The sequence below is a fragment of the Triturus cristatus genome, chromosome 4_1 (assembly GCF_964204655.1).
Source record: "Triturus cristatus chromosome 4_1, aTriCri1.1, whole genome shotgun sequence".
Taxonomy (NCBI): Eukaryota; Metazoa; Chordata; class Amphibia; order Caudata; family Salamandridae; genus Triturus; species Triturus cristatus.
The window spans coordinates 148,597,840-148,610,429 of record NC_140585.1 but is presented as its reverse complement, the minus strand read 5'-3'; the positions used below and the strand labels follow the sequence as shown (position 1 = coordinate 148,610,429).

The 12,590-nt window shown below is 51.5% G+C and overlaps 1 non-coding gene across 1 annotated transcript; it reads right to left on the bottom strand.

Moving 5' to 3' along the window:
* Positions 1–12,219: 12,219 nt before the first annotated feature.
* TRNAL-CAG (transfer RNA leucine (anticodon CAG)) lies at positions 12,220–12,302 on the bottom strand. Its single transcript has one exon. It is a non-coding gene; the product is annotated as a tRNA-Leu (tRNA).
* Positions 12,303–12,590: the final 288 nt, after the last annotated feature.

The window sequence follows — 12,590 nt, the reverse complement described above, 5'->3', positions numbered from 1 at the left end:
TTGTATTTGGGGTATCTGCCATTGCATCCAGATATGTGATACAACAAGTAACATCATACCTACAACAAGTCAGGACAATTGGCTTTGTCAATGGTTGTTAGTTGCAAAAGATTAATAAGCAGCAACTACGGCTTATGGCGCGTCATTCTGTGTAGCGTAATCATGTGGAATTACGCAAGAAGAGTAATTCAGCAGTTAGCATTATTTCTTAGCGCAATAATGCCCATTTTGGATGTATGAATGCATTGTGCGCTAAGAAATACCACTAAATGCAGCAGAACACGAAAAGTGAGCAGCCGCTCGTGCGCACGGAATGTGCTCTTGAGGTAAAAATTTCCACCAATTTACTACTCACATTTAGCTCTATTTTCTTAGAGAAAGCTGCACTCCTACATCCAAAATGGACACGAGGATGCATTTTGTGCTAAGAAACAGCACTAAATGCAGCAGAACACAAATAGCGAGTGCGAGCCGCCGCTCGCTAAATGGGCTTCGCAGTAACATTTATCCCACACAAATTACTTTCAAGGAGTATTTGTGTATTTATTGGTAATTCTGCTTCAAAGAGTAACGCGGGAGTACTGAAACTACTCTGATTACTCCGCTCTAATTGAAATTCTGCCGGCTGCCCGGGGTCCACAAAGGAGACCCGCTAAGAGGGCGGCCGCCTTAGTGCCACAAGAGGCACAGGAGGCAGCCTCCCAGTGTTTGGTACCATCGGGGGTCCAGTGTGCCGCGTCACTTCCAGGTAGAGGGGGTGGAGGGCGAGGTACATATACCTCTCTCCACCCACTGGGCGGCGGGCGCCCTCTTTGCCCACTACCCTGACACTGTTTCTGACGTGTCCCCGGGATCCGCGCTGAATTGCGGTGAGTGCTGTTCTCCCTCCCCCCTCGATGTTGGGCAGCCCTCCCGGCCCTTGCTGTTGTGCGGTCTGCTATGGGGGGGGGGGGAGGAAACAGTTCCCGGGGGAAAGGGTAGCGGCACCCCTCCCATGGTAGTGCGCTGTGACCGGGGAGTGGGTTTTACGTTAATTCAGGACAGAGCAGGTAGTAGGTGCCGGCTGGGACCCTGCCTGACTTGGGCCCAGGGTCGTCGCTGCTACTGACGAGGGGGCTTTTGTGGACCATCACTTCACCCTCCGTGAATTTCAGGCCGTCAGCTTCCGCAACACGGTGGGATGCGGTCCCCACCAGCAGGCCCCCTTCTGATCCCTGTCCCCACGCCTGCCTTTGCCTTCTCTGCCCCACCTCGGGGTCCCGCTACGTGGGCTAGGGCCGGGCGGGACCCCGTCCCATGTACTAGTGCTCCCGGCACCCGCACGGCCTTCGATGCGGGGATAAATCTTTCCCCAGCACGGCCACCTCCCTCGTTAGCGCAGGGCAGCGAGGTAGCGGGCCAAGGGCCACCACGTGGCGTCAGTCAATGAGGCCTGACTAGCAGGCGAGTGGGATTCCCCGTCAGTTTTCCCAATGGAGGAGAGAGCAGCCAGGCCCGGGTCGGGGCACCAGGGCCTGGGGACACCCGACGCATTGTGGGGGGCGGGGGGCAGGGAACCCCATCCACCCTCCCCAGGTCAGCTATTGAGCCCGTCTGTGCAGAGGCAGCGTTGCCCCCCCACCATGTCTCGCACGTGGACCTCGGGAGCCTTGCCCTCCCCAGCGTGGTGGAGCTGCTGGCTTGAGCTGAGTTGAAGGAGAGTCATCTTTAGCTCAGCGGTTCTCCTTGCAACGCAATTTGAACCCTACTGTTAACGTGTAAGCCTGACAGGATTTGCTTGGGATTTTCCTATGATGCAGTGCTTTCGGCTGCTGGGCTGGGGCCCATTTAGGAGGGGGCATCGGGGACTGAAGGCACTAGGACGGAGGTAATCCTGGTGCTGCCTGCTACGCGCGACACAGCCGGTAGGCAGGGCTGCTGCAGAGGGGGTCACGTGTACTCTTGCTGTCCTGGTCCCCGCTTGACCCGCAGGCGACTGGGTTCACCCTGCGGGGCTAGTGTCAGGATACACGGCCCGCGGGGGCCTCCTGGGGGCGTGGGCCGGCCACGGGCTCCACCCACGGGATGCAGTAATGCATGTGCCCACCTGCGACAGCCTCCCGTGCAGCATCTCTGGCAGTGTTCACTTCACCATTGTTGACTTGCCGCAGTCGCCCCATCGCAATGGTGCTCCATGGGAGGCTCGGGCTCCTGGTTATGCGCTGCCAGGTCCTCTAAGCTTGGTCGGCGACTTTCTTGGAATCGGTGCTGCATGTTGGTCTTGGTAACATCATCAGCTTATTCTTCCTTCTCTTTTAATATATGCCAAGCAGGGTTCTTGCCGCGGGGCCAGCGCTGCTCTTGGGCGGTCGGAGCCCGTTTGCTACCTGGTTATCGTGTGAGGGGGTTTTTGGTTAGCGGGCACACCGTCAGCAGGGTGAGACCGGCCTGTATGTGTCACAAGAGGACCACACCTGTCCTGCTTATGCCCTTTCGCCAAGAATTGATTACCAAGTATGTTGCATCATTTATATATCTACTGCGGGTAGTTTTCAAGCATATACTATGACTTCCCGGCTTGCAGGGGTGGTTGTAAAGAGGCCGTGTTTTGGGTTCGATAATTAGATAGTGGTGGCTTTGGGGTTCCGGATCCCTCGGGTCTGCTCACTTTAGGATGTATAACGGTGGTGCTGGGGTTTGCTCAACATAGATTCACACCTTCTAGGTACTTAGCCTACTTGCACCTGTACAAATGCTAGCTGCAGGAGTGGTGTATGCCCCAGGGCTCTGGTTGCTAGTTTTTGGGAGCCAATCTGCCAAAGGGCACGCTGGGCCGAGTGCGTTGGAGGGGGGAGCGGCTCATGCCGCGTGCTTGTGGTCGGGCCCTCAATTAGAATGGATCGAATTGTACAGTGCAGGTAACTCACTACAGGTGGGGCTGGATGGGGCTGCTTCGCACAGTGTGCCGTGGGCCCCACGCTCGCAGTCTGATTTGGACCCAGGGGTGTGCCGATATGCGGGCCCAGCCCTGGGAGCACGGCCCTCTGAGGCGACAGCCTCCTTTTCGGCCGGGCACGACGCGAATCATGGGCCGAGGGCCTGGAATGCAGTCGTGGCTATGAGGCGAGGTTAGCAGTGTGGGTGCTCCATTCACCTTCGGAGCAACCTTGCCCCAGGGGTGTCTTGGGAGGGGGTACTGGTGGCTGGTTGCACACTCCGTTTTATCTGCTCTTGGCTTGTACCTTGAAATCGTGTCAAAGGGGCTTTGTTCCACAGCACGCTCTGTTTCCAGCGGGGATACGTCAGGCCTGTTTTGAGTCCATCACTTTTAATTAAAATATTTTTGAAGCGCTTAGTGACGGGAGCAGAGGGGGTATACTTAGCATCCCCTCAGCTGGTACTGCACTCGGGTTTGCGAACGGCATGATTCCGTGCCATCCAGTGGCTTCGCCAGGCACAGGTTTCTTTCTTCAGGATTGCCTCGCCTTTGTCGTGTTTCACAGAGCAAGGGAGGAGAACGAACAGGACGTGAGATGTGCTGGTGTTAGGATTGCTGATCCTGGTAGTGCGTGTCTCATGTGTAATGTAGCACTGGTGAATGATCATTCTATTTTGCGCAACATTGGGCGTTTTTAGGTAGGTGTCGCCGTGAACTGCTCCAGGTCAGAACTTGTGTTTTACACTGCCCTCAGTTTGCGTGGCGGTGCGTCCGCCTTAATTGGAACCGGACAGGGTGCCCTGGTTGGGGCAAAACAGTAGATCAGTTTGTGAGAGTATGGGTGCGCTAAACTAATTTGTACTGCCAGGGTGCCTTAAAGTGTGAAGGCCACCTGGGGGCAGTGTTTCTCACTTTGGCTGAACATGAATGGATATTGTTTTTCATTCACTAATACCGATCAGGGGGTCTGCTCTATCGTTTTCAGCAAGATAGATCTTAGTGGTTTGATATGTTGTTTGATTCAGTAGTTTTAGGATGGCGCCTATGTCTCAAGTTCATCACTATTTCATTGACGACTCTGGTGACTCGTGTCAAGGAAAGGACGCATGGGGCCATTCACAGCGCAAAGATTGGAAACTCCTTTTCGCATTGATGTGGTTTAGTGATACTTTGTGGGGCAATGTGGAACTGTTGGTAGTACAGGGGCCTCTTTCGCGGGCTTTCGTTGTTTTATGGAGATTAGCAGCAGAAGGCTTGGGGCTGTCAGCTAGGTGTCGACGGTGGCTTGCGTTGGGGTGTGCATTGGAGCAATGCGGAGATACCTGACACGCCGGACAAATAGGCCACCAGATGGCGCGGGGCGCCGGGGTTAGGAGTTGGCCATGGCCAAACTGTCAGCAACAATGTTATTGTTATTGCTTTCAGAAGAGCCTTATTGGGTGAGAAGGAGCACAATGAAGGAAAGCCAAGGACAGAGGTTGATATTGTTTGGGGGCACAATCTCAGTGAACAGCTTCATATCCATCTAATCTGCTGCTTCACCTGGTCTGGGGCCAAAAGGTCAGCGAACAATTTGGCTCATTGTAAGTTTCTGTGGCGGAGGGTTGCTGCCACGTTTAACCTCATGCGGTTGTTCAATTTCAGGACCAGTGGGAAGCAGGGTTAGGGGTCAACTGGGTTACCTCCTAGGTGCTGTTTTCAGATCTGCTGGTTCTGTCTAACCTTGATGGCTGTCACAGCATCCGAAGTCTCGTAAATTTGTCTGTCTGTTGGCCTCCGCAGGGGCGGGCGTTTGCTTTGGGGGCTTAGCCCTGGTTTTCACAGACATGTTGAAAGTTGTGGAGGCATGCGCCAAGAGATGGGTCTTCCGATACATCTGTACTGGGTTTAGTATCCTGGCTACGGAGTGGCTGCGTGAAACTCTGGTGTTTAAGGTGGTCAGCCGGCTGGCAGTCCTTCTAGATGTGGGTTTCTAGCTCAGGCATGCCCAAGTAAGGGTTCAGGTGCCAGAAGTCTGCCCTGGGATACTCTTGGTCACAAGTTCAGATCCTGGTAGGTCCACTTAGAATTTCACCCTGCTGAGGGATAAAACGAGTACCATTGAGTGGAGGAACAATAAACATGTTATACAGCGCCAAGATACCATGGGGTGAACGTATTCAAGCAAGTTGCTGGGTTCAGGTGGGATACCAAGACATTACACTGGCTTTACAGGTGAAGGAGGATAGTTCCAGGAGCAGCGTTTCCTCTGCTCGCGATGGGCTATCAGGGGTTGTCTTTCTAGATATGGGTGTGCTGCGTCGCCCAGGAGGCCTGGCCCGCCGCACTCCAAGAGAGGGTATTGTTATTTGCATGCTGACAGCTCGCCTGTCACCTTGGTTCAGGTAGAGCAGATATTGAGGCATCTTTACATTGTCAGGCATTGCAGGTTATGGCAAGCTTTCTGTAGTCAATCTTCCTGGACTGGCAGCGTCAGCAGCTTGCAGGGCGGAGCGCATCATGCAAGGGGACTGGGTATCCCAAAATTTAACCGTATTTCCGTCCGAAGTCACCCAGGGAGTTAATCATGCTCAGTGTGAATCCTGAGTTACCGAGGGCAACCCTGGGAGGCAAAGATAAATATGTGATTGTGCAATGCGCACTCAGCAGTAGAGCCAGCTAAGTTTCAGCATAATCCTGGTATACCGTCAGTGAAAAACGTAAGGTTAGGGGCTACACACGAATAGGCACTTTCTGTCAGCTGGGACGTGAGGGTGCCATTCCCAAGAAGGTGCGGTTTGCCTTGATAGTGCTGAAATGGAGGGGGTGGAGCACTAATACGGACAACTGCCAGAGCGCATTTGCAGTCATATTTAAGAGGGTGCAGGTACATTACTCATAGGCTTGCTCCATGTCCCTTGATCAAGATGGATTGCATGTGACCAGTTGCTTCAGTTAAGTGAATTTTCCTTGGAAGTTGTCAGCTAACATTGGGAATGCAAGTTTGGTGGTCAGCCGGTTGGCAGGCCTTTAAGAGTTAGGTGTCTAGCTCAGGCATGTCCAAGTAAGGGTTAAGGGCCTGAAGTCTGCCCTGGGATACAATTTCACAGACATGTTGAGCGGCAGAACTGAAAGTGGCTTGTGTTCGACCTCTGGTCACAGGTTCAGATCCTGGTAGGTACACTTAGCATTTCATCCTTCTGAGGTCGATAAAACGAGTACCATTGAGTTGAGTAACAATAAACGTGCAAATTCTCACGCACTATAGGCTTGGCTGGCAGCCATGCAGGTTCTGGAAGTTGTCATCCAACGAGTGTGCTACGGTCCAACAATTGGGTGCACTGGGTTAAAGCACATATGGGCTACAAAGTATTAAAGAACACTTGGCATTCCCAGTATTCAAAAAAGGGCAGGTGTTTATACATATGGTTCCCCTCCAGTTCACACTGTTTTTTCTGCTCCCAGGTATACTAGCAGAAGTTTGGGAGGGCAAGGCGTCACCTACGGTGGTGACTGGCTTAATTCGATGGACATACTCTGACAGGCGCTATACACAGATAACTGGGTGAGAGGAAGTAAGGCAGGATTGATAACTCTTACTTCTACCCGCATTGGCACATCTTGTCAGGAGTGGCTTGTCAAAGGTATTACTCTTCAGCCAGGCAATATTAACATCGAACCTCACCAAACTATTTGTTTTAGGTCATCCTGGGCGCATATACACTCGCTAGGGTAGGGACACCAGGGTGGAAACACAGCACCGGTTGGCAGTTGCCATTATACTAAATGGGGAGGCCATGTCGATCCTCTATGTCTCTCCTTTGCAGGGCAGCACTGAAGGGCTGGGCGAGGCGAGTGCCCCGGACACTAGGTCTCCCTTCGAGTTTCAGACTCGGCAGGACATGCTTACAGGTTGGGCGAGGGGAATCCCAAGGCTTCATAGGGTACAGTAGACTGTAAGCCACCCTGGGGAGGGGCAGTGTTATTGTGCAGGCACTGGAACAGCTTCTGGAGAGGCGGCAGCATGGGCGGGGGTGTCTCCCCTCCCATCACTGCGGGACACCTGGATGGGCAATTATTGGACTTTCCAGGGTAGGAGGGTCCTGCTACCAGATTTGAATTCCTCCGGGTGTAAATTATGCAACCATTGGGGACAGGTGAGTTTGATGATCAGAGCCTGGAACAGGCCCTGGAATCATCAGGATGTAGGTAAGAATGCCTACCTGGGAGGGGGGCCCTGGTTGTGCAAACTTAGGGACATTTTCCGCACCAGATGCTGGTGGCTTGCAGCGAAGTGTAATATGTGCATTTGATTTATTGTAGATGTGCAGGGAGTCAATAAAACTTTGCAAACTTTCATCTCTTTAATTACCAGGAACTATGGTCTGGGTGATTAGCCATTCAGGCGTCTTGCAAGCATCAAGGGGGGCCGAGAACAGGAAATGGAGGCACGGCTTTGCGGCCTCAGACATTATCTGGCTAGGGTACCCAGGCATGCGCTGGACCTGCTTCCTGAATAAGCTGCAGAAGATATGGGGGGGGGGGTTCCTCCTACTAATGTGATGGTCATACACCGGGGAGGGGATGACCTGGCAGCTCTGGGGAGAAGGGCCCTGCTTCAAGAAATGACTGTCACCATGTGTAAATTGAGCAACCAGCGGGAGACCTGTGAAATATGGTTGCCTGAGATAACGCCCCGGCGGGTGTGGTAGGGCGCACGATCTAAGGAAGCCATGGAGGTCTCTTGCAGGAAGGTTAACAGCGCCATGAGGAAATTCACTGAGGAAAGGGGTTCTGCCTTCATCTGTCATGGGTTACTGAACACTAGGCCACAGGGTACTTGGATGAAGATGGGGTACACCTGTCCAGAGTAGGTATGGACCTGTTGTTACTTGAGCTGGGTGAGGCCTTGGAGACAGCAGGGTGTAAGTAAGGAAGGCTAACTTGGTGGGGGGCTCTGGGGTGACGGTGGCCACACCCAGAGCTGTGGCGGAGTTACAGGGCGATCCAGAGGCTGTAAGGTACAGAAGGGTACCCTCTGCACGAGCACAGTAAGGGAGCTAAAGCCAAAAATCCCCAGGGAGGTCCTCGCATTGGACCCTGGAGGAGCGACGGTGCCCTGTTAGTCCTACGGGCGGTTGTGGACCTGAGCAACCAGGGGTTGCCTGGAAGGCTCCGCCCCCCTCTGGGGCGTGAGCAAGGGAGTGGACTGGCGGTCCACCAGTGGGAGGGGTCACCCCTCCCCCAAATCTGACTAACACCGATTGGATTGGCCACGGTGTAATTTGGCTCATCAGGTGGCGAGGGGCTGCCTGCCTTGGGATCGCCCGTAAGCTAACCCAGCAATCTTGGCATTGTAGTTATGCTAATAAACCTGCAGCAATTTTCTCCACAAAGAAGGTGTCTTGTCTGGTTATTTCGCTAAGAGATTGCTGTATGGGGGGGATGGTGAGTATTGCCGATATTGGCACTATGCCGGCTGCCCGGTGTCCACAAAGGAGACCCGCTAAGAGGGCGGCCGCCTTAGTGCCACAAGAGGCACAGGAGGCAGCCTCCCAGTGTTTGGGACCCTCGGGGGCCCGGTGTGCCGCATCACTTCCGGGTAGAGGGGGTGGAGGGTGAGGTACATATACCTCTCTCCGCCCACCGGGCGCCCTCTTTGCCCACTACCCTGACGCCGTTTCCCTCCCTACCGCATACCTGGCGTTCAGGCAAGGTGTGGGGGGGGTTTTGTCTAATGTATTCTTTTGTGTTGCAGGCGGAGATACAGTGCGATCCACGGGCTGTAAGGTACAGAAGGCTTCCCTCTGCACGAGCACAGTAAGGGTGCTAAAGCCAAAAATACTCAGGGAGTTCCTCGCGTTGGTCCCTGGAGGAGCGACGGCGCCCTGTTAGTCCTACGGGCAGTTGTGGACCTGAGCAACCGGGGGTTGCCTGGAAGGCTCTGCCCCCCTCTAGGGCGTGACCAAGGGAGTGGACTGGCGGTCCACCAGTGGGAGGGGTCACCCCTCCCCCAAATCTGACTAACACCCATTGGATTGGCCACGGTGTTATTTGGCTCATCAGGTGGCAAGGGGCTGCCTGTCTTGGGATCGCCGGTAAGCTAACCCACCAATCTTGGCATTGTAGTTATGCTAATAAACCTGCAGCAATTTTCTCCACAAAGAAGATGTCTTGTCTGGTTATTTCGCTAAGAGATTGCTGAATGGGGGGGATGGTGAGTATTGCCGATATTGGCACTATGCCGGCTGCCCGGTGTCCACAAAGGAGACCCGCTAAGAGGGCGGCCGCCTTAGTCCCACAAGAGGCACAGGAGGCAGCCTCCCAGTGTTTGGGACCCTCGGGGGCCCGGTGTGCCGCATCACTTCCGGGTAGAGGGGGTGGAGGGCGAGGTACATATACCTCTCTCCGCCCACCGGGCGCCCTCTTTGCCCACTACCCTGACGCCGTTTCCCTCCCTACCGCATACCCGGCGTTCAGGCAGGGTGTGGGGGGGTTTTGTCTAATGTATTCTTTTGTGTTGCAGGCGGAGTTACAGGGCGATCCAGAGGCTGTAAGGTACAGAAGGGTACCCTCTGCACTAGCACAGTAAGGGTGCTAAAGCCAAAAATACCCAGGGAGTTCCTCGCGTTGGACCCTGGAGGAGCGACGGCGCCCTGTTAGTCCTACGGGCAGTTGTGGACCTGAGCAACCGGGGATTGCCTGGAAGGCTCCGCCCCCCTCTGGGGCATGAGCATGGGAGTGGACTGGCGGTCCACCAGTGGGAGGGGTCACCCCTCCCCCAAATCTGACTAACACCGATTGGATTGGCCATGGTGTAATTTGGCTCATCAGGTGGCAGGCGGCAAGGGGCTGCCTGCCTTGGGATCGCCCGTAAGCTAACCCACCAATCTTGGCATTGTTGTTATGCTAATAAAACTGCAGCAATTTTCTCCACAAAGAAGGTGTCTTGTCTGGTTATTTCGCTAAGAGATTGCTGTATGGGGGGGAATGGTGAGTGTTGTCGATATTGGCACTATGCCCATTCAAAATGTAACGAGGCGCTCGTAATGGGGGTCTGAGACTCTGCGTTGCTTCGGATTCGCTGACTGCCTCATCACATGTCAAGAGATCCTATTTGGAAACCTACAGAACGAAAGTCATTATATGTTCGTGTTTTACGGATGGCTGATTTATTTAATTTGTTATGTTATGTACTGATGAACATCACTGAGAAGTCAGATCACTAAATGTAATAGGAATTTTAAGTCACGTGTTCTTTGTCATGAATTTACCACCTAAGGTGGAGCCAATGAGTATCTGAGGTGCTCTGAAGTATCCATAATTATTGCATTTAAATGCCAGTAGTTACGTAATTGTAATGGCGAAAACTACAACTACTAGAATGCACTGCAAAAAAAAAACTTTAATGAATGAATTTGATGAACTGAAACCTCAGCTGTGAGTAGCACATTCAGTTCATGCTCATTCAGTTCTTGCGTATTCAGTGTAGCTCATTCAGTTAATGCTCATTCAGTTCTTGCTCATTCAGTGTAGCACATTCAGTTCATGCTCATTCAGTTCTTGCTTATTCAGTGTAGCTCATTCAGTTCATGCTCATTCAGTTCATGCTCATTCAGTTAATGCTCATTCAGTTCATGCTCATTCAGTTCATGCTCATTCAGTTCTTGCTTATTCAGTGTAGCTCATTCAGTTCATGCTCATTCATTGAAATGTGGTACATATAATTCTCCAACTATTATTGAGAAAAGCAAAGCTGCGGGTACCAAAATGCAATATAAAAGAAAGACTAACAACTGGTATGGCCCAGAAGGAGATCCCTGCTTAAAGTTCTGAGGGTTTTATGTGGGTGCTTACAAGTTTAGTAACCGGTCATTTTTATGGGGAGTAGGAACAATTCTACGTCAGGTTTTTTAAATTTTTTGTTATTAAAGATAGTGTTTGCACATAGTACAACAACTTTCAAGGCGCACACACAGATTTCTGTGCAGTGCTCCAAATATCTTAGCATTCCAAAAGTGGCTACATTAAATTACGGAAAATGGTCCCTCCTTCCACCTGACTGAGGGAGAAGAACCTTTGGATCTTGGTGTCACTGCACCTGTTGTACTAATGATAGCAAAGCCCCCACCCATCAATAAACAAACAGAATAATTTTTAAATACCCAAAATGAGTTTTGCGCATAAAACCCTTCAAAGAAGGGACCACAAATTCTACATGATAAACTACAATTCCACATTCCCTCACGTAAATTGAGATCACGCCATCAAGCTCTCGCCTCCATCAAGCCACCTCTAAGGCCAGAATGGGTGACCGGTCTTTCTCCAAATCAGCCGCGGTCCTCTGGAGCAATCTACCCCTTGATCTTCGCCTGACAGATGACTACTTACTGTTTAGGAAAAAAACTGAAAACCACCCTGTTTCCTAGACACTCCCCCTACCAACAATCACTCACACCTATTCTAATCCGTTTTAGCGCCATGATGTCCCTTGGGATGATTGATGCGCTTTATAAATACTGCTAAATACAAAATACCTTTGGCAATATCAAGTTAACAATCCGTAGCCATTAAGCATTCCCTTGTCGCGTTTGCTTTTCCTCCTGCATTCTGGGATTTATAATCTTAATTTTCTAATTACTAGTGTGACGTTAAATGTTCTAAATGCAAAGGGGTGGTGGGTAAAAAGCTAGGATTACCTAAAGGTAGTAGATAAGGAATTGTTTCATATACCAGCAATGAAAAGTTACAAAATTAGTCATTTCCTGGGATTGTACTTCTTTCCACCTTGAATCTCTCCAAGTAAGGCCACGCCCATGGACAAGGACACAGGGAAGGCAGAGGATCATTGTGGCTTTGCAAACACTCACTCCTTCTAGAGAGCAGAAGATGACGTGAATTACCCCTCCCTCTTGAATTACACATTTGAGGCCCCTGCCACTCCCCTGTGTCATTAACCAACGCTAGAGCAGGACTTGGAGTAATGCAATGACCTGTGAGTAAGTAATCGATGCATTACCCTCTCAATCCTACCTTGTCCCGGCCCGTACAGTATGAGGTGCTCCCACCTTGCAATAGTCACCACCTGACCCAGCTGGAAACGAAAAATTCCCTTCCCATCTACTCAAAAAAGTGTTGTTGCTGTTGTATGTTTATTATTAGTATTAAAATGAAGTATATTTAACTAAATCCTTCTGTGACTTGCTGCGGAGCCTGAGGTGTGTAGCTCCTACAGCCACAGACATTATTATGCGGAACATTAAGCTCAGGTCTTCCTAGAGCGACGTGTTTATTCACAATTAAAAAACGCATGCAAAATGGGATGTCAGAAGTGGGATTCGAACCCACGCCTCCAGAGGAGACTGCGACCTGAACGCAGCGCCTTAGACCGCTCGGCCATCCTGACACAATGTAGGAACGTTTCAGTATTTTTCAAAAACTAGCACCCGAAAAGAATCCCAATAGTATATGTGTGCATGTGCATTCATTAAAAGCCTTATTGTCCCTCACTGATGCCTGAGAAGTTCATCCTCTCTTCGTACCATGTAGTTTGAGGTGGTATCTCGGGTGCTACTGAGTGGGTCACTATTTACAGTTTATGATGGCTCCCCACTTGCCTGGGCACAGTAGCACATTTTACACGATTTCGTTTTAGAGTAACGGTCATTACATTTGTTATGTTATGTTCCCCACA